At 39.7% G+C, this 24404-nt stretch overlaps 1 non-coding gene across 1 annotated transcript; it reads right to left on the reverse strand.

The window, feature by feature from the left end:
- Positions 1-17416: 17416 nt before the first annotated feature.
- Positions 17417-17490, reverse strand: TRNAI-AAU (transfer RNA isoleucine (anticodon AAU)). Its single transcript has one exon. It is a non-coding gene; the product is annotated as a tRNA-Ile (tRNA).
- Between the last annotated feature and the right edge of the window lie 6914 nt (positions 17491-24404).

Below are 24404 nucleotides of genomic sequence, written 5' to 3' on the forward strand. Positions count from 1 at the left end.
CATGGTGACCCTATAGGACAGAGTAGAACTGCCCCATAGGATTTCCAAGGAGGGGGCTGGTAGAATTCTAACTGCTGATCTTTTGGCTAGCTGCAGAGTTCTTAACTACCGCGCCACCCAGTCTCCATCAGATACATATGAACTGCAAATAAAACTTTCATGTCAGTTAATGATCACAGATTTTGGGGGGACAAATGGCATACATAAACATTTTTCGGTGAATATTCTCACCTTTCCCTTTATGGAACATTCTTATCACATGCTTATGCATAAGCCATAACGTTGTCATACATCAGTAACAAGTCTTCTTTCTGAGACCAATAATATTTTTGTCATAATATCACTACATAGTTGTTCACTGAAGGTGGGGCTCACATATTTTGAAAGCAGAAGAAAAAAGGGATAAAGCACAAAGGGAAGTTTCAGTTCAAACCTGTGTCCATCACAGTCATGGCGGTAACCTCAGTTTTAAGGTGATCTTTCACATATGCCCCTTCTGATGATGGATCTTCACAGACGTTTCTTGACCCCATTATAAGAGTGCTTTCTTTTCCCTGGAGGCCTGGTGGTGCAGTGGTTAAGAGTTTGGCTGCTAACTACATGATCAGCAGGTCCAATCCAACAGCTGCTCCTTGGAAAACCCATCGGGCAGTTGTACTCTGTTCATAGGGTTGCTATGGCTTGGAATTCACTGAACAGCAATGAGTTTGGGTGTTTTTTGTTTTCTTTTGCATGGATGTACTCTATGGATGTTTACTTCTGCACTTATCATATCCTATACAGACTCCATGCGTTACCATGCCATAACTCATATACTCTGCTTCTGTGATCTTCTGGTTGGGGGCACATACAAAGTAAGACCACATTTGGAGGAATAACTTGACATTTCAAAACATTAACTCCAGGTTTGAAACTAGATTTCCCTACAAATTTGTTTAGGAAATTTTTTTTTTACATTGGTGGGAAAATAGGAGTTGGATTACAAACATTTAAAAAAGTAGTGTATATGATTAAGATAATTAACCCAACCACTACGAAAGAACACAGCTAAGATCCAATATTATTAGGTAACTAAAAAAAAAGAAGAAAAGGAATATCAGGCATAGGAGGCACTGAATGAAGTTAAGTAGCTTTTTCGTGAAATTTTCTGATATGTTGTTGCATTTCTCCCTGTAGTGTTTACCTAGTCATAATAAGAAGTATTCCCAATGGCATGGGCTAATACTAAACAAAATCCTTAAAATTCAGTAACATGCATGAGGTCTCATTCCTTGATCTTGGGAGGAGTTGTCAGGTTCAGGTATAGTCTTCTTCTGGCCACTGAGGCCCTTGGATATAATCTTTAAGGCCCAAGAAGGATGGTGTACCCAAAGAGATGTTTTTGGCTTTCTTAAATTGAGATAAAGAGATCCAAGGTTTAATTTTTGGAGTTTGGTTGTACATGGAATGGTGGGGAGAACTAACTATGGTCCTTTTCATAAGTACAATGTGGTAAAATATATTGAAATATTATGGTCAAGCATTTTCAGGGAATTAGCAAAGTAAAATTTACTTGCAAATGACAAACTTCAAAATGGCTATGGATGACTTTAATAATAATTCTAAAAAGTGATGGACATGATGGAAATTAAGTATATAACTAATATAGAATTAAACAATGTCAATTCAAAGAAATCTTTAGACGAAAATATTGTTAAACGTAACGAATCACCTGAATTTCAAAGAGCTTTAGATATATAATCATCTTGGAACATAATATTAGATAGTTAGGCTATACCAAGATTACTAAGTTTTTTAACATCTGACTAGTCACAAAAAATTTCCTGGATAAACAATGTGAATTTCTCAGTTAAAACCCTTTCATGACATGTGGGATAGAACCTGTCCATAAATATTTTCAGGATCTCAGGTTACTTGGCAAGGGACTTTTCCCACTGAAAGTATTTGCTGCCCTCCAGTCGGGGCTTGATTAATGTTGAAAATATGAAAGAAAAGTTCTTTGGTGAACATTCACTACAGTAGGAGGCTTAGGTAAGAGGCAGTTCTACCACAAAGTGGGATTGGGTCATACTTCCTGGCTTTTGTACAGCTTCATAAGTCTTCCAAGAACATTTATGGCCGTTTTTGGTCAGCTTTAGAGCGTCTTGGCAGCTTTAGATTTTGCGTGTGTGTCATATTTGATAAACCAATGCAACCAAAAGGACTTTTCTCATTTTTGAAAAGTGTTACTTTTGGGGAACATGTGTTACTCACAAATTATGTATCAAAATTTGTAATTCAAAACCTGTATCCTGAATGTCTTCTTGATTCAGCATGCCTTCCACTACTGAAAACACAAGGCATCAAAATTTTTTCCAAAGGTTAAAGTAATAGGGTCTTAATGATATTAGATTTACAAGAAGCAATAACTGTAACTAAGTCCGAAATTGAAATTATAAAATTATGACATAAACTTTAACTCAGGTCGAATGTGCTAATGTTCTCAGTATGACAATATATTTCATGTAATTCATAACATATTTCATAAAATTCTTAAGCATTTTTCTCTATGAAATGGAAACAAATCTTTTCTGGCTTTCTATGAGATTTGAAAATAGTCAGGATATTTAAATTACCATATTCAGGAATTTATTGTGTTATAACTCTTGCTTTTAAGGCAGATTGCACAAGAAGAAAATTAAATCTACAACCCAGTAAACAAGGAAAATTTTGTTTTTTTAACAATGAGAAACTCGTTTCTTTGTTTTCTATGTTATTTGATATTCAGTTTATTTTTTTAATTCTCATGGGGAGACAGGGCCAAGATGGCTGACTAAGTAGACGCTACCTCGGATCCCTCTTGCAACAAAGACTCAGAAAAATAAGTGAATCGATCACATACATGACAATCTACGAACCCTGACCATCAAACACAGATCTAAAGAGTTGACCTGAGTGACAGAGACTGAGAACTAACAACCAAGGGGAAGCAGTGACCGTTTTCAGAGCCTGGAGCCAGCGTCCCAGTCAGGAAACCTTGGCGCCGAGCTTCGGACTGGGCACAGGGGAGCTGAGCATGGCACCCTGAGAGGGCACAAAAAAAGGGGCCCAGCCCTAGACCCCTGAACTGACCCCGGGGGGAAGCCCAGCCAGTGCACGCAGGCAGCACAGCAACTTGACTGACAGGAGCAAAAGTCACCGGGAGGCAGCTACTGGTTCTGGAGCCGGGAGTGCAGCGTCCCAGCCGGGGAATCTTGGTGCTGGGCTTTGGACTGGGAGCGGAGGAACTAACCGCGGCTTCTGAGACAGTGCAAGCACGGGTGGGCCTGACCATCAGGGACAATCTCTACCCACCCAGCGCACACAGTCCACGCGCCCCTAGGGAATCTCAGATAAAGCAGTCATCCCAAGCAAGATAAGTAACTTTGACTATATTCTGGGGTGCTACTCTCTCCTGTTTCTCTGAACCCTCCCCTCCACTTCCCAGACGGCTTCATTAACATTGGAATTTCCTGAGCCAGAGGGAGAACTGCTCCACGGTTTTTCTTTGCCTTTTTTTTTTTTTTTTTTTTGGTGTTTTCCTAACCCATTCTTCTGGCCTGAGAGAAGCAACCAAAAAAACCCTACTACTACTAAAAAAACCCAGGGACCAAAAATCCTTCCCAAATTGGACTAAAAACACAGAACCAGCTCCAGCCAAGAATATGTGATCCACAGTCTTGGGCTTTCATCCCTACAGGGAACAAGGTGGCTATTATAATGCAAAGGCATTTCTGATAGGAATATGACTGCATTTGTTTTAGCAGATTTACTGGAAAGACAAGTTTCCCAGGTCTGATATCTCTGCATATTCAACAGAACCCTCATTGACCCACAACAGGGAACTGAGGGCTGAAGCTCCCCCCAGACCAGCTAGCCTCCTGCCTTAGGGGTCTAAGGAGGGTGATACCTACCAATCCGTACAGGTACTTGCATTGGGGGCCTAAGGTCTGGTGCACACAACTATCACCACTGCTTCTCTAGGTGGACCCAAAATCAGATTCTACCTAAGAATAGTGAATGGACTCAGGCTTATATATCTGGTAACAGCCCAAACCAGCTGGTAATAGGACATAAGTGAGTCAAGGGCTACAACACTCAAGACAGCTCAATCTAGTAGCCCATCTACGTATATTGAAAGAAAACAAAACAAGAGAAGACTCAGTGAGCAAATATAGAATAAATCACTACAATATCTTAGTGATGGCTCGGAGACGGCAGTCAATATCAAACCACATAAAGAAGCAGACCATGACTGCTTCTACAACTCCCCAAACTAAAGAATCAAAATCTTTCCCAAATGAAGATACAATCCTGGAATTGCCAGATACAGAATATAAAAAACTAATTTACAGAATGCTTCAAGACGTCAGGGATGACCTCAGAAATGAAATAAGGCAATCTACGGAAAAAGCCAAGGAACACACTGATAAAGCAGTTGAAGAACTCAAAAAGATTATTCAAGAACATAGTGAAAAAATTAATAAGTTGCAAAAATCCATAGAGAGACATCATTCAGAAATACGAAAGATTAACAATAAAATTATAGAATTAGACAACTCAATAGGAAGTCAGAGGAGCAGACTCCAGCAATTAGAATGCAGACTGGGACATCTGGAGTACCAGGGAATTAACACCAATATAGCTGAAAAAAAAAATCAGATAAAAGAATTAAAAAAAAATGAAGAAACCCTAAGAATCATGTGGGACTCTATCAAGAAGAATAACTTGCCTGTGATTGGAGTCCCAGAAGAGGGAGGGACAACAGAAAACACAGAGAGAATAGTTGAAGATCTGTTGGCAGAAAACTTCCCTGACATCATGAAAGACGAAAGGATATCTATCCAAGATGCTCATCGAACCCCATTTAAGACTGATCCAAAAAGAAAATCACCGAGACATATTATCATCAAACTTGCCAAAACCAAAGATAAAGAGAAAATTTTAAAAGCAGCCAGGGATAAAACAAAGGTCTCCTACAATGGAGAATCAATAAGTTCAGACTACTCAGCAGAAACCATGCAGGCAAGAAGGCAATGGGATAACATATACAGAGCACTGAAGGAGAAAAACTGCCTGCCAGCCAAGGATCATATATCCAGCAAAACTCTCTCTGAAATATGAAGGCGAAATTAAGATATTTACAGAAAAACACAAGCTTAGAGAATTTGCAAAAACCAAACCAAAGCTACAGGAAATACTAAAGGAAATTGTTTGGTCAGAAAAACAATAATATCAGATACCAGCACAACACAAGGTCACAGAGCAGAGCATCCTGATACCAACTCAAATAGGGAAATCACAAAAACAAATTAAGATTAATTAAATAAAAAAAAAAAACGCTCAAAACAGGGAATCATTGAAGTCAATATGTAAAAGATCACAATAATTAAAAAGAGGGACTAAATACAGGTGGCACAGAACTGCCATATGGAGAGGGATACAAGGTGATATAGGACAATACAAGTTAGGTTTTCACTTAGAAAAATAGGGGTAAATACTAAGGTAACCACGAAGAGGTATAACAACTCCATAACTCAAAATAAAAAGCAAGAAAAACGTAACGACTCAGCAAACATTAAGTCAAATACTATGAAAATGAGGAACACACAATTTACAAAGAAAAACGTCTCAGCACAAAAAAGTAAATGGAAAAATGAAATTGTCAACAACACACATAAAAAGGCATCAAAATGAGAGCACTAAACACATACTTATCTATAATTACGCTCAATGTAAATGGACTAAACGCACCCATAAAGAGACAGAGAGTCTCAGACTGGATAAAGAAACACGATCCGTCTATATGCTCCCTACAAGAGACGCACCTTAGACTTAGAGACACAAACAAACTAAAGCTCAAAGGATGGAAAAAAAATATATCAAACAATAAGCAAAAAAGAAGAGGAGTAGCAATATGAATTTCTGACAAAATAGACTTTAAAGTTAAATCCACCACAAAGGATAAAGAAGGACACTACATAATGATAAAAGGGACAATTGACCAGGAAGATATAACCATATTAAATATTTATGCACCCAATGACACGGCTGCAAGATACATAAAACAAATTCTAACAGAACTGAAAAGTGAGATAGACACCTCCACAATTACAGTAGGAGACTTCAACACACCACTTTCGGAGAAGGACAGGACATCCAGTAAGAAGCTCAACAGAGACACTGAAGACCTAATTACTACAATCAACCAACTTGACCTCATTGACTTGTACAGAACTCTCCACCCAACTGCAGTAACCTATACTTTTTTTTCTAGCGCACATGGAACAGTCTCTAGAATAGACCACATATTAGGTCATAAAACAAACCTTTGCAGAGTCCAAAACATCGAAATATTACAAAGCATCTTCTCAGACCACAAGGCCATAAAAGTGGAAATCAATAACAGAAAAATTAGGGGAAGAGAAATCAAACACTTGGAAACTGAACAATACCCTGCTGAAAAAAGACTGGGTTATAGAAGACATTAAGTAGGGAATAAAGAAATTCATAGAATGCAACGAGAATGAAAATACTTCCTATCAAAACCTCTGGGACACAGCAAAAGCAGTGCTCAGAGGCCAGTTCATATCGATAAATGCACACATACAAAAAGAAGAAAGAGCCAAAATCAGAGAACTGTCCCTACAACTTGAACAAATACAAAGTGAAAAACAATAGAATCCATCAGGCACCAGATGAAAACAAATAATAAAAATTAGAGCTGAACTAAATGAATTAGAGAACAGAGAAACAATTGAAAGAATTAAAAAAGCCAAAAGCTGGTTCTTTGAAAAAATTAACAAAATTGATAAACCATTGGCTAGACTGACTAAAGAAATACAGGAAAGGAAACAAATAACCCGAATAAGAAACGAAATGGGCCACATCACAACAGACTCAACTGAAATTAAAAGAATCATATCAGATTATTGCGAAAAATTGTTCTGTAACAAATTTGCAAACCTAGAAGAAATTGATGAATTCCTGGAAAAACACTACCTACCTAAACTAACACAATCAGAAGTAGAACAACTAAATAGACCCATAACAAAAAAAGAGATTGAAACGGTAATCCAAAAACTCCCAACAAAAAAAAAGCCCTGGCCCGGATGGCTTTACTGCGGAGTTCTACCAAACTTTCAGAGAAGAGTTAACACCACTACTACTAAAGGTATTTCAAAGCATAGAAAATGACAGAATACTGCCTAATTCATTCTATGAAGCCACCATGTCCCTGATACCAAAACCAAGTAAAGACATCACAAAAAAAGAAAATTACACACCTATATCGCTCATGAACATAAATGCAAAAATCCTCAACAAAATTCTAGCCAATAGAATTCAACAACATATCAAAAAAATAATCCATCACGACCAAGTGGGATTTATACCAGGTATGCAAAAAAAAAGTAATCCACCATGTAAATAAAACAAAAGAAAAAAACCACATGATCTTATCAATTGATGCAGAAAAGGCTTTTGACGAAGTCCAACACCCATTTATGATAAAAACTCTCAGCAAAATAGGAATTGAAGGAAAATTCCTCAACATAATAAAGGGCATCTATAGTTTTTTTTTTTTTTTTTATACAAAGCCAAAACCAACAGCCAACATCACTCTAAACGGAGAGAGCCTAAAAGCATTTCCGTTGAGAACAGGAACCAGACAAGGATGCCCTTTATCACCGCTTTTATTCAACATTGTGCTAGAGGTCCTAGCCAGAGCAATTAGACGAGAGAAAGAAATAAAGGGCATCGGGATTGGCAAGGAAGAAGTAAAATTATCTCTATTTGTAGATGACATGATCTTATACACAGAAAACCCTAAGGAATCCTCCAGAAAACTACTGACACTAATAGAAGAGTTTGGCAGAGTCTCAGGTTATAAGATAAACATACAAAAACCGCTTGGATTCCTCTACATCAACAAAAAGAACATCGAAGAGGAAATCACCAAATCAATACCATTCACAGTAGCCCCCAAGAAGATAAAATGCTTAGGAATAAATCTTACCTAAGAAGTAAAAGACCTATATTACATAAAGAAAACTACAAAGTACTACTACAAGAAACTAAAAAGGACCTACTTAAGTGGAAAAACATACCTTGCTCATGGATAGGAAGACTTAACATAGTAAAAATGTTTATTCTACCAAAAGCCATCTATACATACAATGCACTTCCGATCCAAATTCCAATGACATTTTTTAATGTGATGGAGAAACAAATCACCAACTTCATATGGAAGGGAAAGAAGCCCTGGATAAGTAAAGCATTACTGAAAAAGAAGAAGAAAGTGGGAGGCCTCATTCTACCTGATTTTAGAACCTGTTATACAGCCACAGTAGTCAAACGGGCCTGGTACTGATACAACAACAGGCACATAGACCAATGGAACAGAATTGAGAACCCAGAAATAAATCCATCCATATATGAGCAGCTGATATTTGACAAAGGCCCAGTGTCAGTTAGTTGGGGAAAAGATAGTCTTTTTAACAAATGGTGCTGGCATAACTGGATATCCATTTGCAAAAACATGAAACAGGACCCATACTTCACACCATGCACAAAAACTAACTCCACAAGGACCAAAGACCTAAACATAAAGACTAAAACGATAAAGATCATGGAAGAAAAAATAGGGACAACGTTAGGAGCCCTAATACAAGGCATAAACAGAATACAAAACATTACCCAAAATGACGAAGAGAAACCAGATAACTGGGAGCTCCTAAAAATCAAACACCTGTGCTCATCTAAAGACTTCACCAAAAGAGTAAAAAGACCACCTACGGATTAGGAAAAAAATTTCAGCTACGACATCTCTGACCAGCACCTGATCTCTAAAATCTATATAATTCTGTTAAAACTCAACCACAAAAAAAGACAAACAACCCAATCAAGAAGTGGGCAAAGGATATGAACACACACTTCACTAAAGAAGATATTCAGGCAGCTAACAGATACATGAGAAAATGCTCTCGATCATTAGCCATTAAAACTACAATGAGATTCCATCTCATTCCAACAAGGCTGGCATTAATCCAAAAAACACAAAATAATAAATGTTGGAGAGACTGCGGAGAGATTGGAACTCTCATACACTACTGGTGGGAATGTAAAATGGTACAACCACTTTGGAAATCTATCTAGCGTTTTCTTAAGAAGTTAGAAATAGAACTACCATACAACCCAGAAATGGCACTCCTCGGAATATACCCTAGAGAAATAAGAGCCGTCACACAAACAGATATATGCACAACCATGTTTATTGCAGCTCTCTTTACAATAGCAAAAAGCTGGAAGCCACCAAGCTGTCCATCAACCGATGAATGGTTAAATAAATTGTGGTATATTCACACAATGGAATACTACACATCGATAAAGACCAGTGACGAATCGGTGAAACATTTCATGACATGGAGGAACCTAGAAGGCATTATGGTGAGCGAAATGAGTCAGAGGCAAAAGGACAAATATTATATAGGACAACTATTATAAGACCTTGAGAAATAGCATAAACTGAGAAGAATACATACTTTTGTGGTTACGAGGGAGGGAGGGAGGGACGGTGGGAGAGGGTTATTTACTGATTAGTTAGTAGATAAGAACTACTTTAGGTGAAGGGAAGGAAAATACTCAATGCAGGGAAGATCAGCTCAACTGGACTAGACCGAAAGCAAAGAAGTTTACGGGATAAACTGAATGCTTCAAAGGTCAGCGGAGCAATGGTGGGGGTTTGGGGACTATGGCTTAAGGGGACTTCTAAGTCAATTGGGAAAATAATTCCTTTATGAAAACATTCTGCATCCCACTTTGAAATGTGGCGTCTGGGGTCCTAAATGCTAACAAGCGGCCATTTAAGATGCATCAATTGGTCTCAACCCACCTCCATCAAAGGAAAATGAAGAACACCAAGGTCACACGATAACTATGAGCCCAAGAGACAGAAAGAGCCACATGAACCAGAGACTTACATCATCCTGAGACCAGAAGAACTAGATGGTGCCCAGCCACAACCGATGACTGCCCTGACAGGGAGCAAAACAGAGAACCCCTGAGGGAGCAGGAGATCAGTGGGATGCAGACCCCAAATTCTCATAAAAAGACCAGACTTAACGGTCTGACTGAAACTAGAGGAATCCCGGTGGTCATGGTCCCCAAACCTTCTGTTGGCCCAGGACAGAAACCATTCCTGAAGACAACTCATCAGACATGGAAGGGACTGGAGAATGGGTAGGAGAGAGATGATGATGAAGAGTGAGCTACTTGTATCAGGTGGACACTTGAGACTGTGTTGGCATCTCCTGTCTGGAGGGGAGATGGGAGGGTAGAGAGGGTTAGAAACTGGCAAAATTGTCACGAAAGGAGAGACTGGAAGGGTTGACTCATTAGGGGGAGAGTAAGTGGGAGTAAGGTGTATATAAGGTTATATGTGACAGGCTGACTTGATTTGTAAACTTTCACTTAAAGCTCAATAAAAATTATAATTAAAAAAAGAAAGAAAATACGAGGGGAAAAAAATTCTCATGGATTAACTCATCAAACTTTAGCTGCAGCCGTATAAAAACACAGACTACATCAAACAAATTCCTTCTTTAAGAAAACTTTCAAATTTCTTGCCTTTGGGATGTATTTCTCATTTTACAATCCTTCAGTACACAAATACAAACCCTCAATACACATAAATATATACTTTTTTCTGTGGCATACTACCTTTCTATTTGACCTTCTTGCAACATTCTATAATGCTGAACAATCATCTAAATTCTTTTCCCATCCTTACCTCTTTTTCATCTCGGTAATTTTCTACACCTTCCCTCTAGCCTTCTACAACTTTCTATATCCATCCAAATTCTTTTACTAAAACACATTTCATATATTTAATCTAGCCTTAGTTACTTAAGGAAATGTTGGAAACTGCTTTTAAATTCACATATGACAAAGCGTAAAAAATTCTGCAGAGCAAGTTCCTTTTCATTAATTCTTGGGAATATTAAAAATATTAGGATTACTCAATTTCCGTAGGTGCTCATTTATCTTCAAACCAATCACAGTAAGTTCTTTGAAGAAATATTATAATCTAATTTAGTAATACCATATGGAGGTTGGAAATTATTGTATTTTCATAGTGTTGTCTTTGGCATGCAGTGTAGGATCTTTAGAGAAATAATTTGTCCTTTTTTAAGGCCTTGCTACACCAATTAAAATAACTTATTTTATTTTCAGGTGTGTTTTTAAACAGAGCCATTGATACCAAAGTTTCTTAGGAGAGTTATTAAAAGCCTAGATTATAAAACAGGAGTAAGAGAGAAATGAGCTGAAATTTGAGAAAGCCCTATGAAAAAAACTTTAAAGTGTTCAAGAGGAAACATGTCACTTTGAGGACTAAGGTGTACCTGACTGAAGCCATATTCTTTTCAATTGCCTCTTATGCATGTTTGGTTGGATGGATTTTATTCAGATATTTTGACTAAAGCTGAAAATTAAACAAAAGGTTGCCCAGAGGAAAGAAAAGACAAGTGCAAGTAGGAACTCATTTTCCCAAAGTGATCACTGAAATTCTAAATTAGTGTATTAGGACAGATTTTAAAAGGCACTTGAAAGAGAGGTTTGTTGCCTAGTTTCATTGAAAAGAAAGTAAGTTCAGTCAGCTTAGTTATCAGAACCAAAAGGAGGAGCAGCTGGCAACTCAACAGAGGGGAGTAGGAGTTGAAATTTAACTCTACAATTTTTTATTCTGTTTAGCAACTTACAGACAGTGTCTTGCAAGAAAGTAAAACCAAAAAACAAAAACTGTCTAGAGGGAGCTCAAATAAAAATCCAGATAAAAATTTTGACTTGCAAGAATCCAAACAACAAGAACAAAAAACTAAACAAGAACCCAACAAACAATAAAAACTTCAAGAACCAGAAGAAACCTACACTAAAACTCAAAAAACTTTGATCCAAGAAAACAGAGCTCGTTTTCAAGAAGTTATTAAGCAGACTCTGAGAAATCATGGCATTGGAGACCAGGGTCTGGGTCCTCAGCATCTCAGTTGCCTAAAAGATAATGCACCATCAAATCCCACTTGTGACACCAGATAAGTAAAAGTGCAAGCTAACAAGAATTCTGTAAGGAGAGAAATGATAGATTTTACTGTAGAATAGAAAACAACCAAAGCAACAGCCCAGTTTGGAGGCAGCACTGAGAAGTGCCCCCATGTTGCAGTAGCACTGGGAGGTGCTCCAAACTCTGAAAAGGGAGGAGGATTTTTATACCTGAGGGCTGGGTGTTACACATGTGTTACATAAGAGTCACAAGTAAAGTTTTGACAAGCTCAGTTAATCATCATAGACTTTCTGTGAGCAAACTGTGTACATAAACAACTTTCTAGGGAGCATATGGGCATTACCTTCCTGGAACATTCTATTGCTTGCTTATTCATGAACTACGACTTTGTCATACATCAGCAAGAAGTGTTCTTTCGGAGAACAAAACATATTTATCATAGTATGACTACAAGGTTGTTCACTCAAGAGGTGGAGGGTACACATATGCTGAAAGAAGAGGACAAGGGGGGACATAAGACAAAGGGAAGTTTGGATTCAAATCTGTGTCAGTTACACTCTGCCTTCTCCACCTTGGGTTCCCTATTGCCAGCTTTCCTGTCCCCTCCTGCCTTCTAGTCTTTGCCTGTGTGCTGCTGTGCCCCTTTAGTCTTGTTTTGTGTTATGCGCCTGTCTAATCCTTGGCTGAAGGGTGAACCTCAGGCGTGACTGCATTACTAAGCAGAAAGGATTTCGGGGGCCATACTCTCAGGGTTTCTCCAGTCTCTGTCAGGCCTGTAAGTCTGGTCTTTTTTGTGATTGACAATTTTGGTCCACATTTTTCTCCAGCTCTGTCCCAGACCCTCTATGGTGATCCCTGTCAGAGTGGTCAGTGGTGGTAGCCAGGCATCATCTAGCTGTATTGGACTCAGTCTGGTGGTAGATGTTGTCCGTTAGTCCTTGGGGCTAATCAGTCTGGTTTTAGTCTTTCATTCTTCCTTGCTCCCAAAGGGGCGAGACCAGCAGTGTATCATAGATGGCTGCTTCCAGGCTTTTAAGACCCCAGATGCTAATCCCCAAAGTAGAATGTAGGACATTTTCTGTATAAACTATGTTATGCCAATTTAGCTAGATGTTACCACAGACCATGGTTCCCACAGCCCTCAGCTCAGCAATTCAGTCCCTCAGGGAGTTTGGATTTGTATGGAGCTTCCATGACCTTTTTACATGCCTTTTTTTTTTTTTTTTAAATAACTTTTATTAAGCTTCAAGTGAACGTTTACAAATCCAATCAGTCTGTCACATATAAGTTTACATACATCTCACTCCCTACTCCCACTTGCTCTCCCCCTCTTGAGTCAGCCCTTTCAGTCTCTCCTTTCTGGACAATTTTGCCGGCTTCCCTCTCTCTCTATCCTCCCATCCCCTCTCCAGACAAGAGTTGCCAACACAATCTCAAGTGTCCACCTGATATACTTAGCTCACTCTTCATCAGCGTCTCTCTCCCACCCGCTGACCAGTCCCTTTCATGTCTGATGAGTTGTCTTCGGGGATGGTTCCTGTCCTGTGCCAACTGAAGGTCTGGGGACCATGGCCGCAGGGATTCCTCTAGTCTCAGTCAGACCATTAAGTGTGGTCTTTTTATGAGAATTTGGGGTCTGTATCCCGCTGATCTCCTGCTCCCTCAGGGGTCCTCTGCTGTGCTCCCTGTCAGGGCAGTCATCGATTGTGGCCGGGCACCAACTAGTTCTTCTGGTCTCAGGATGATGTAGGTCTCTGGTTCATGTGGCCCTTTCTGTCCCTTGGGCTCTTAGTTGTCGTGTGGCCTTGGTGTTCTTCATTTTCCTTTGCTCCAGGTGGGTTGAGACCAATTGATGCATCTTAGATGGCCGCTTGTTAGCATTTAAGACCCCAGATGCCACATTTCAAAGTGGGATGCAGAATGATTTCATAATAGAATTATTTTGCCAATTGACTTAGAAGTCCCCACAAACCGTGTTCCCCAGACCCCCACCCTTGCTCCGCTGACCTTTGAAGCATTCATTATATCCCGGAAACGTCTTTGCTTTTGGTCCAGTCCAATTGAGCTGACCTTCCATGTATTGAGTGTTGTCTTTCCCTTCACGTAAAGCAGTTCTTATCTACTGATTAATCAATAAAGAAATCCTCTCCCACCCTCCCTCTACATGCCATTTTTTAAGGCCACTTTTATTCTGATAAAATGAGTGGATGATGGGTTTTAAGCAGTGAAGTAACTCCATGTGATTATGTTTTTTAAAAGGTCCCTTTGCCAGTTCTGTGGAGAATGTTTTTTACACAAGGGAGAATAAATACAAGGCGATTTGTTAAGTCCCTTTCCTCGTGCTACATGTGAGAAATGACAATGGCTTGAACGTGACATCCCCCCCCAAAAAAGTCAAACTCATTGCTATGGAGTTGACTCAGCCAAGTAGCGACCCTATACGACAGAGCAGAACTGCCCCCAATAGAGTTTCCAAGGAGTGTTGGTGGATTCAAATTGCCAGTCTTTTGGTTAGCAGCCATAGCTCTTAACCACTGCTCCACCAGGGTTCTGGACATGACCTGGGGAGCCTTAAATTTATATACGTGCCTTGCCAGAAGTAGCAAGGCTGAGTAAATTCCAAGGGCTAGAATCTATTTTTATACAAAAGTTTCTTAAGCGGTAGTAGTTAATGCTGGGATCCGTTTTGTGTGAACATTTATTAAAATCATTATGAAAAGTTCCAGAAACAGATGAGAGACAGTACACACAGAAACTCATTGTTTCATCGTTTCCCACACCTAGGGGAGGGATGTTCCACCAAAGGTACTTTATCTTAGCCTACAAAGAGGCTATGCTATAGGGAAATGATGCTCCCATAAAGCAGCGTATTGCGAATTCCTCATGATTGATCTGACAACCGGTTCCAAGTCACTAAAGCAAGAGTGGATGTTCCCAGGTTGTTCCCGATGAAACATCCCCCTAGTAACTAAATGGTTATACAGCCAAGGAAGACTCCTTAAACCAATCATGTATTCCCATACGATATGTTTCTGGCCTTTGACAATAATGTAATTTTTCTTAATTTACTTCCTTCTGTAGTAGTATATTAGAGACTCCCTGACTGTGATTCAGTGGATTCTGTTAGTCTCTTGTGTCTGGTGCGCACTGGCACTTCTCTCATTGCAACGATCACCTTTGTATTTGTTTAAGAAATATCTCTTTTCATCAAATTTGATTCTGGGGTCTTTTTCTCCAACGCCAGACAAGATGGTGGCTGTCAAGGGTAGTAAGAAGTAGTCAGAGTCTGGATATATTTTGAAGATAGAGAGAAGAGAAATTCCTCACAAACTGGATGTGAGATACGAGAGAGAGAATAAAATAAGTGATGACTTCAAGGTTTTTTACCTGAAAGAGTGAAAGAATTGAGTTGCAATTAAGTGAAATGGGGAAGATTGGATAGAGTAGGATTATTAGAGAAAAATGGGAGTTCAGTTTTACACATGCTAACTTTTAAATGCCTACTATAAAACTTCCAAGTGGTAATGTCAAAGAATCAGTTGTATATACAAGATGTGAGGTTAACGGAGTAGTCTAGAATACAGATACACATTTGTGAGTTGTAGGCATATAAACCAAAAAACCAAACCCGTTTTCATCAAGTGGTTAAGGGTTTGTCTGCTAGCCAAAGGGTCACCAGTTCAAACCCACCAGTCACTCCATGGGAGAAAGATGTGGCAGTCTGCTTCCAGAAAGATGATAACCTTGGAAACCCTATGGGGCAACTCTACTGTGTTGATGATTGAAAGCATGAGAATGGGTGAGATTACCAGGGAGGGAGTACATATAGAGAAAATGTTCAAGGACCAATCTGTGGGACATTCTCCTATAGAATGGGTGAGGGGAGGTGAAACCAACAAAAACTATTGAGAAGGACGAGCCAATGAGGTAGAAAGGCAGTCAGGACAGCAGTGTTAGGGAAGTCGGAAAAAAAAAATGTTTTAAGATAGTGTTTACTGACATTGAGATGTTGTCTTTTTCCTTAGGGCTACTGTTATAAGAATACCACAATTGTTTTCTTTAAGAAGCAGAAGTGTATTTTCTCACAGTGTAGGTGTCTGGAAGTCCAAATATCAGGGCAGAGCTCTGGGGGAATTCTTTCTTTCTGTTGGCCCTGGGGAAAGATCCTTGCCTCAGTTTCCATAGCCTCAGAGTTCCTGGGGCCCTTGTTGATCCTCACATGTGCTTCTGTCTTCCTCAGTTTGTCCTCCCTTGCTTTGTCACAGGGTCTAATCTGTTCTTTTTGTATCTCAAAAGTCATTACACTTAAGACATACCCTACACTGATTATGGCCTCATTAACAGAACAAAGAAAACTGATTCCCCAATGGGAATAAATTCCGAGGTATAGGGATTTGGATTTCAACACAGATTTTAGGGGGACACAATTGAATCCTTAACAGAAATCAAGGAAGAGAAGTTCTTGAAAAAGTGAGAAGTCATTGGTAATCTTGACAAGAAGCTTCCATGAACTGGTGGTGTCAAAAACCAGAATGTAGTGGATTTCAAAACTGGAGACAGGAAATCTGGATGATTCTCTAGGGGGTGTTATAAAGCCATCTGAGAAGCAGGGTAGTAGCTAGAGGGATATGTTGGGTCAAGAGAAACCTTGTTAAGTTAGGAGACAGCACATGTGAATATTCATGGAAATAACACAATTGCCAGGAGACTACCCAGAGGTTTCCCATGTTCATCTGACTTTGGCACCGTTCTAGGTCTTGGGGATCCAGAAAAAGAAAAAAAAATCTCTCTTCATAGACAAAAATTGTATCGTGGAAAGAAGCCAACATGTAGGTTAAAAAAATGAAAATATGCATTATATTTGATTGCCTGTATTTAATAAGTAGAAACACCATGTTCAAGAGTAGGAAAGCGCATTATAAGGGATCAATAAACACTCAGGTAGAGGAGATAATCAGGTAGAGAAAGTGCTTGATGGCGACACAGAGTCACAGTGAGCTGGACCCTAAGAAAGGCACAAGGAAAATGAGATGCTGAGATGAACAGCGGCCATCAGAGGCACACCCCAGCTCCAAGACCATCCCCACTCTTACCCTGGTTTTCTTCACCAAAATTTCTATCTTAAGGATTTATATCACTTGTTCCAAAAAACTGTCCCCACCCCCACCCCCCCCCCCGTTGGAGGGGGAACAAAGAGGGTATAGGTGTCACTACTGAGGATTAGGGAAATAAAGTCGACGGTTGATCTAGATTTGATATCACAGAGGTTATTTTCAACGTGCAGCTGGGTGTACACTGAGGATAGCAAGATTTTTTTCTTAATCAGAAAACTTTTCCCCTTGGCCAGTACGGGGATTGAACCCGCGACCTTGGCGTTATTAGCACCACGCTCTAACCAACTGAGCTAACCGGCCACCTCAGGAATAAATTTTTTTTATGTTCAGACACTAGGAAGATTTTTCACACCTTCTTCATTCATCCAAACGATACTCGCTTTTGCATAATCTTAACTATGATTAAATGACATTCCTTTTTCAATGAGGATTTTTTTATTTTCCTTTTCCTCAGTCCCGCAAAAAGAAAAACACAAAATCTCTACCTCCAGCAGAGATGAATTCCCTTCTCCTATGGAAAAAAAAGACGTTCTGGAGCCTTCGATTTCGTCCCAAGAGAAACATTCACTAGAGAGGGCTCCTTCAGCCTACCCCAGGAAGCCTTTGAGAAAGATTCAGACACCTTCCGGGAAGGACCTGGTCGATTTGGTCCCCTCTCACGTCCTGAGAATTCCCCTCCTGACAGGAAGGAACGTCCCGGTGGATCTTCCCTGCCTCTTCCGAAAACCTGGGCAGATGACCCTTCTCTGTGTTCAAGAAAACGCCCTGTGGCACGGATCTCTGTGGGTCCATTTTGCGATTTTATTGTCATTAACCGCTCATGTCCTCTTTCCTTTCCTTGAGGCCGAGGACTGTGTTGTCTCATTCTTCTACTAGTGTCCCGGGTGCCCGCACAGCATGGTGGGTTGGCCAATAATTTCAGTTCAGGAATTGGAAAAAGCGTACAGAATATCATCTTGGCTGATGATCAGGTTTTGGAAAAATAAACAAAGGCTCTAGCATTTGCTAACTGGCCAATATATTCTTTTAATCATTACCTGCAATATTCAAGCAGTGGAGGTCTTGACACTCAGATTATTTCGGGGGTTTCAAGCTGCTCTCTCTGTCCCAGACACCCCCCAGAAAAAATGGACTCTGGAGTGGAGAAGCACAGACGCACCATCTTCTCCCTACTGATCTGGGGCAACTGCCATTTCTTAACTAAGTACAGAGTGTGTGGGTCCGCTATACTAAGCGATGGTTAAGGCAAAATCTGGGAAAAGGCGACTCCCTTCTACCTAAGCAAAAAACGGAATGTGAAGGAAACATAGTGAAAACGGCGGGAAGAAGAAAGAAAGGAAAAATATATCACAGTTTTCATTCTCCTCCAGCAAATCGTTTTTTTTTAGGCCTGTGTGAAGCCGAATATAAAGACGTGTGTTGTCCCAGGAATGAACTACATAGGGTCCAGTCTTGCAAATCACCCCACCCCATGTACCTGGGCTACAGCTTGACATTCCGGTGTCATATCCCTGCAGCTAGCTGCCCGACCCCTAGTGCGGACTCACGGGCTTCCAGAGTTCGGTCCTGAGGGTCTGGGGCTCTGGTTCCTAAAGGGTAATTTCTTTCCCTAGAGAGGCAAGAGTAATTGCCATGGGACAATACTGAAGAGTTTCTTAAAATTAAATGCTTCATTCTTGTCGCCAGCCCGCCTGTGTTTGTAAAGGAATGGGGTCTATGAGGGAAGACTTTGATTGTTATGAATAGTGGAGTTTGCTTGGTCGTTTTAATAGGCAAAAAGTATGAGTGAAAGAAGTGTACCGTCACTAGGAGAATTTTCTGGTGGAAAAGACGGCTTTGAGATTATCCAGCCTGGGGCATCTAGAAAAACTCTATTCTGTAGAGGGAACTTGAGACTGAAGGCCAGTTTCATCGTAATTGCGGTGATTGGGTTTGCCCAATATAGGAAAGGCCTTGCTTGCTATGGAACACGATGGGAAAACATCTGTTTTCTGAGCTTAGAAATGAACTAATTTTGTACCGGAGATCCTTCCTCCTTACCGAACATGTGAAAAACAACCACCCATTGCCATTAACCGAACATAGAAGAGCATATATATTGTGACCAACGCAAGAACTCTCCTGCCCTCTCTGATGGCCTGGGCTTGAAAGCAGTACATCTTGTCACTAGAGGAGCTGACACTCAGGTCTTCCCCCACCCATAGCCAGTGCAAGAGCCTCCCCTGCCCCATTCCTCTCTGTTTCCGAGGTTTCCAAGAGGGTGGAGGCCGGTCTTAAGAGAAGACCCCTGCCCCAAAGATGCCCCTCTGAGTGGAGCCAGTGGACCTGGCTCCCTTCAGATTCAGAGCGTGGAATGTTCAGGTTTTCTGTCAAGTGAGGACCTCAAAAGCTTATCCGCTTTGAAAACGACCCCTTGGGACTTCCGGTGGCAAGTCAAATGTCATCAGGAGTCTCCATCAATTTTTTCTTCTTTCCAAAGGTCTTGTTCATTTGGTTTAATGAACATGATGTCATTAATATGTTGAGAATTCTTAAAAGTGAAAGACTTTAGGGGAATTATTTATATAACGAATGTAAGGCTAAATAAAGCAAATTTTAAAGTATTTTTAAATATAATGATTAACATTAATTTCAAACAGCTTTCGACAGAACATATAATAATCTTGGAATATTAAATAGTTAGGACATACCAAGAATACATCAAGATTATTAAGTTTTTTCTAACTTCTGAATAGTAATGAAAAATTTCATGGGTAAACAATGTGAATTTCCCAGTTAAAACGCTTTCATGACATGTTGGAAAGAAAGTGTCCACAAACATTCTTGGGATCTTAGGATTCTTACTCTGTCCTATAGGGTCACTATGAGTCAGAATCGACTCCAAGGCAATGGGTTTGGTTTTTTGTTTTTGGTTAGGATTCTTGGAAGGGGATTCTTCCACTGAAAATATTTGCTGCCCTCCAGTGGGGCTTGGTGTAATGTTGAAAAATGAAAGAAAAGTTCTTTGGGGAATATTAGTTAAGTTTCTTATGAGGCAATGCATCCAGGAAGTCTGGTTGGGTCAAACTTTTGTCTTTTTTGGCTTTTGTACAGCAGGATAAGTCTTATAAGCACATTTACGTATTCCTGGGTCATAGTTAAAGAGGCCTGGTGGCTTTGGGTTGTGCGTGTGTGTGTGTGTGTGTGTGTGTGTGTGTGTAGTATTTGAGAAAACAATGCAACCAAATGGATTTTGCAGCATGTTTCAAAAGTTTCATGTCTTCATGGAGAGAAATTAGAGTGGAAGTCAATTGATACCTTAAAAAAGAAAGAAAGAAGGAAGGAAAATATGCATTGTGTCTGTGATTACTATAAAACTATAGGGATTAGTTTCAGCGGTAAGAAAGAGCAGTGCAAGGGCTGAGGTGACAATCAGGTGGCAGAGATAATCAGGTAGAGAAAGTACTTGACAGTCCCATGGAAATACAGTGCATTAAAAAAAACCCTGGAAAAGGGACAAGGAGAACGAGGTATCAGATGGACAATGGCCTCCATGTACACAGCCCATCCCCAAGGCCATCCCCACTCCTAGCCTCCTTTTCTTCACTAAAATTTTTATCTTGAGGCTTTCTGTCATTTGTTCCAAAAATCTCTTTGTTTCTCCTCTTCACCATGCCGATTTTTGAGGGGAAGCAGAGAGGGTAGGTTTCACTACTGAGGATTATTGAAGACATACAGTTGGCATTTGAACTAGATTTTATATCAGAGTGCTTATTTTCTCAGTTTAGCTGGGTGTGAATTGAGTGCAAAGTTCTTTGTATATTTATTTTTAATCAACAGAAATCTTGTTTTCCTGGCCCAAACATAGCCCAAAGCTGGGAACTTGGCATTATTAACACCACACTCTAAACAAACAATCTAACCAGACAACTGTTTTTTTTTAAAAAAAAAAAAGTACTCTTTTACATTCAGATAGATCTGTCTTTGTTGTCTTCCTCTTCACTCATCCAAAGGAGACTCTCATATAAATAATCTTAACTATGACTAGATGACACTATTTTTTCAAGCTTCTCTTTATGTTTTGAATTTCTCCTTTCTGCGCTCCTGCAAAAAGAAAAGAAACACAAAAACTACCTCCAGCAGAAATGAACTTCGCTCCTCCATTGCAAAATAAGACGTTCTGGAGCTGTCTATTTCTTCCCTAGAGAAACATTGACTAGAGAGTGCTCCTTCATCCTTCCCCAGAAAGCCTTTGAGAAGGGTACTGCAACCCCTGGAAAGGATCAGGTGGATTAGGACGTGAGGATTCCCTTCCAGACAGGAAGGAGGATCCCTGCTGGATCCGCCCTGTGCATTCCTATATCCTGGAGAGACGGCCTCTTCGTTGTGCTCCCTCAAAGGCTAAAGTTGATTAATTTCCAATTTAGGGCAAAATGTAATAGGCAGAGTACCTCTGTGAAAGCACCTAAAGAGACTTTTTATCTCCTGAGCCTTGTATGGTCCATGGATATTTAGATTCTCAGGGCACTAGTAGGGGATAACATTGGTTCACTATATTAATGACATATGATTCATTGCCATATGAATAGAGAATGATCCAGCTCCAAAATCCCATTCAATGTATGGTTTCTTGACCACTCCTGGCACAAGCTGTATTCATGTGGATTAGATATTTGTGTGCAGGAAGTTTATTAGGGAACGAACAACACCTATAAGAGTGAGGGAAGCAGGGTTAGAGGGGAAAAGTTGACAGGCAGCAACAGAGGCCTGAGCTGTTCCAATGAGGAGCCTTGGAAATGGGAGGGCCCTTCAGAGTTAAGGCAAGAGAGTCAGACCTTTATAGCTATGTGTTGAGCATCCGTTACTGTGGGCTGCGTTCAGAGAGGGAACATGGCCTTGACTGAGGCAGTTCCTTTCAGCTGAGGGCAATTCCTAGAGAGGGCCTCAACTTCGTGCCATGAGGGAGCAACACTTGTGGCAGCTGGGGAAATGAATGCATTGGTCCTGAAAGGAGGGATCCTGGGTGTCACAACCCAGCACACAACAAAGAGAACAAGGTTGGAGGCAGGCTTAGCAGGCAGCTGCTAAGCAGCAGTAGGAAGGTTGTTAGGTTACTGCAGTAATTCAGGCAAGAGATGCAGGTAGTTTGGGCCAGATTGGTAGCAGTTCAGAAGCTGAGAATTTTGTATCTGTCACTGGAACACCAACAGGACATCCTGACAGCAGGAAATGTTGTGATGCCTAGGTAAGAAGTGCATTTCATTATCCAGCTTTTGATTTTAGAGGACGCTTGAGTCATGAAACAATATTATATCCAATTTATGGTTAATAGGCACATGAACCTTCATACTAAAAAGTAATGGAAATGAAATTAGAAATTCTACCATTGATCCAACTCTTGAAATGCTCATTGGTAATGTAAATGCAAAAACATCAGAGCTAAATTATAGCCATGTTGTGACTATTTCCTTTATGTAGAATTTAGAAATATGGAAGTTATTACTAGCTTAAGATAATAATTTCAGATGAATGTGGGATTAGATTAATTGATTACTCTGCCAATGGCTTGCTCTCAGTTAAAATGGTAAAGATTAATTTATATTTTTTTAAATGGCTTCATTTCCCACAAGGAAGAATTAGTAATCTCTTGTCAGGGCCAGTGGTGCCAAGGAAATCCATGTGACTCTGGATGACATCAATTTTGAAGACAGTGTCTAAAGCAGAATCTCTCCTAACAGGCTGTAGAACTCTGTGTCCCTAATGAATTATTTTAAAAATATTTTAAAGAACAAAAAAAAGAAAAATATTGACAAAATTATGCTAGTACTATTTTTTATGCCCTAAAATATTTATTTTAGAAAATGAAATCAACTTCTATAAATGAAAAGTAGGAATGGATTTTTTCCCCAAAGGTATTTAGCTAGTGAGAGTGAAGCATAGAATCTTCTAATTCACAGCCAAGTGGTGGTTTCCAGTTCATAGCGACCCTTTTCAGAAAAACACCCAGGCAAATCAAGACAAAAAGGAAAGGCTTTTCAACAATTAGTGCAGGAACAATTGGATATCCACACACAAAAAGAAGAATTTAGAGCCTTCCCTCAAACCATACACAAACCTTAACTTAGAATCCATCATAGACCGAAATGTAAGACCTCAAATTATGAAAGTTTTAGGTGAAAACACCGAAGAAAATCTCTGTGACCTTGGGTTAGGCAGAGTTCTTATAAATAACACCAAAAGCACTACCCATAAAGAAGAAAATTGACTAACAGGACTAAATCAAAATTAAAATCTTTTGCACTTAGAAAGGCACCTTTAGGAAAATGAAAAGACAAACCATAGGCTGGGAGGAAATATCCGTGAATCAAATATCTCATCAAGGACGTGTATCCAGAATATGTAAAGAAATTTTATAAATCAATAATACTAAGATAAAGAACCAAATTTAAATACACAGAAAGATTTGAATACACATTTCTCCAAAGAAGACATACAAATGGCTAATGAGCACATGAAAAGATGTTCGACATCATAGTTGTAAAACCAAAGAAAAAAGAAAAAAGCCCAAACCCTTTGCTGTCGAGTTCTAACACATAACTACCATATAGGAAAGCAGAAGTGCCCCCATAGGGTTTCCAAAGACCAGCTGGTAGATTTGAACTGCAGACCTTTAGTTAGCTGCTGTAGTACATAACCACTATACAATCAGTGCTACTCACAGTCATCATGGATGTATAAATTAAACCACATTGACATACCACTTCACACTTACTCTGTGCCTATACCAGAAAACATAGATAATAACCTGTGTTACTGACGATGTGGACAAATTTGTACTCTCATACAGTGCTGGTGGGAATGCAAAATGACACAGCCACTTTAGAAAACAGTTTGACTGTTTTTAAAAAGGCTAATAATAATTTTAACATATTGTTGTTACCGGTTAAATTGAATCCTCCAGATATATGTGTTGAAAATTTTAACCCCTGTATCTATGTACGAAAACCCATTTGGCGATAGGATTTGTTTGTTCTGTCAGTGAGGCCATATTGGTGTAGAATGTGTCCTAAACCTACTAACGCTTGAGATGAAAACAGCAGATTAGACTCAGAGACAAGGGAGCACACACTGGGTGGAAGACAGGTGCTACCAGAGACAATGGACACAGGTGAATCTACGTAGAAGCACATAAAGCAGCACGGGAAGTAGGATTGCAGGCCGCTAAAAGATTAAGT

Source organism: Loxodonta africana, chromosome 1 (assembly GCF_030014295.1).
Source record: "Loxodonta africana isolate mLoxAfr1 chromosome 1, mLoxAfr1.hap2, whole genome shotgun sequence".
Taxonomy (NCBI): domain Eukaryota; kingdom Metazoa; phylum Chordata; class Mammalia; order Proboscidea; family Elephantidae; genus Loxodonta; species Loxodonta africana.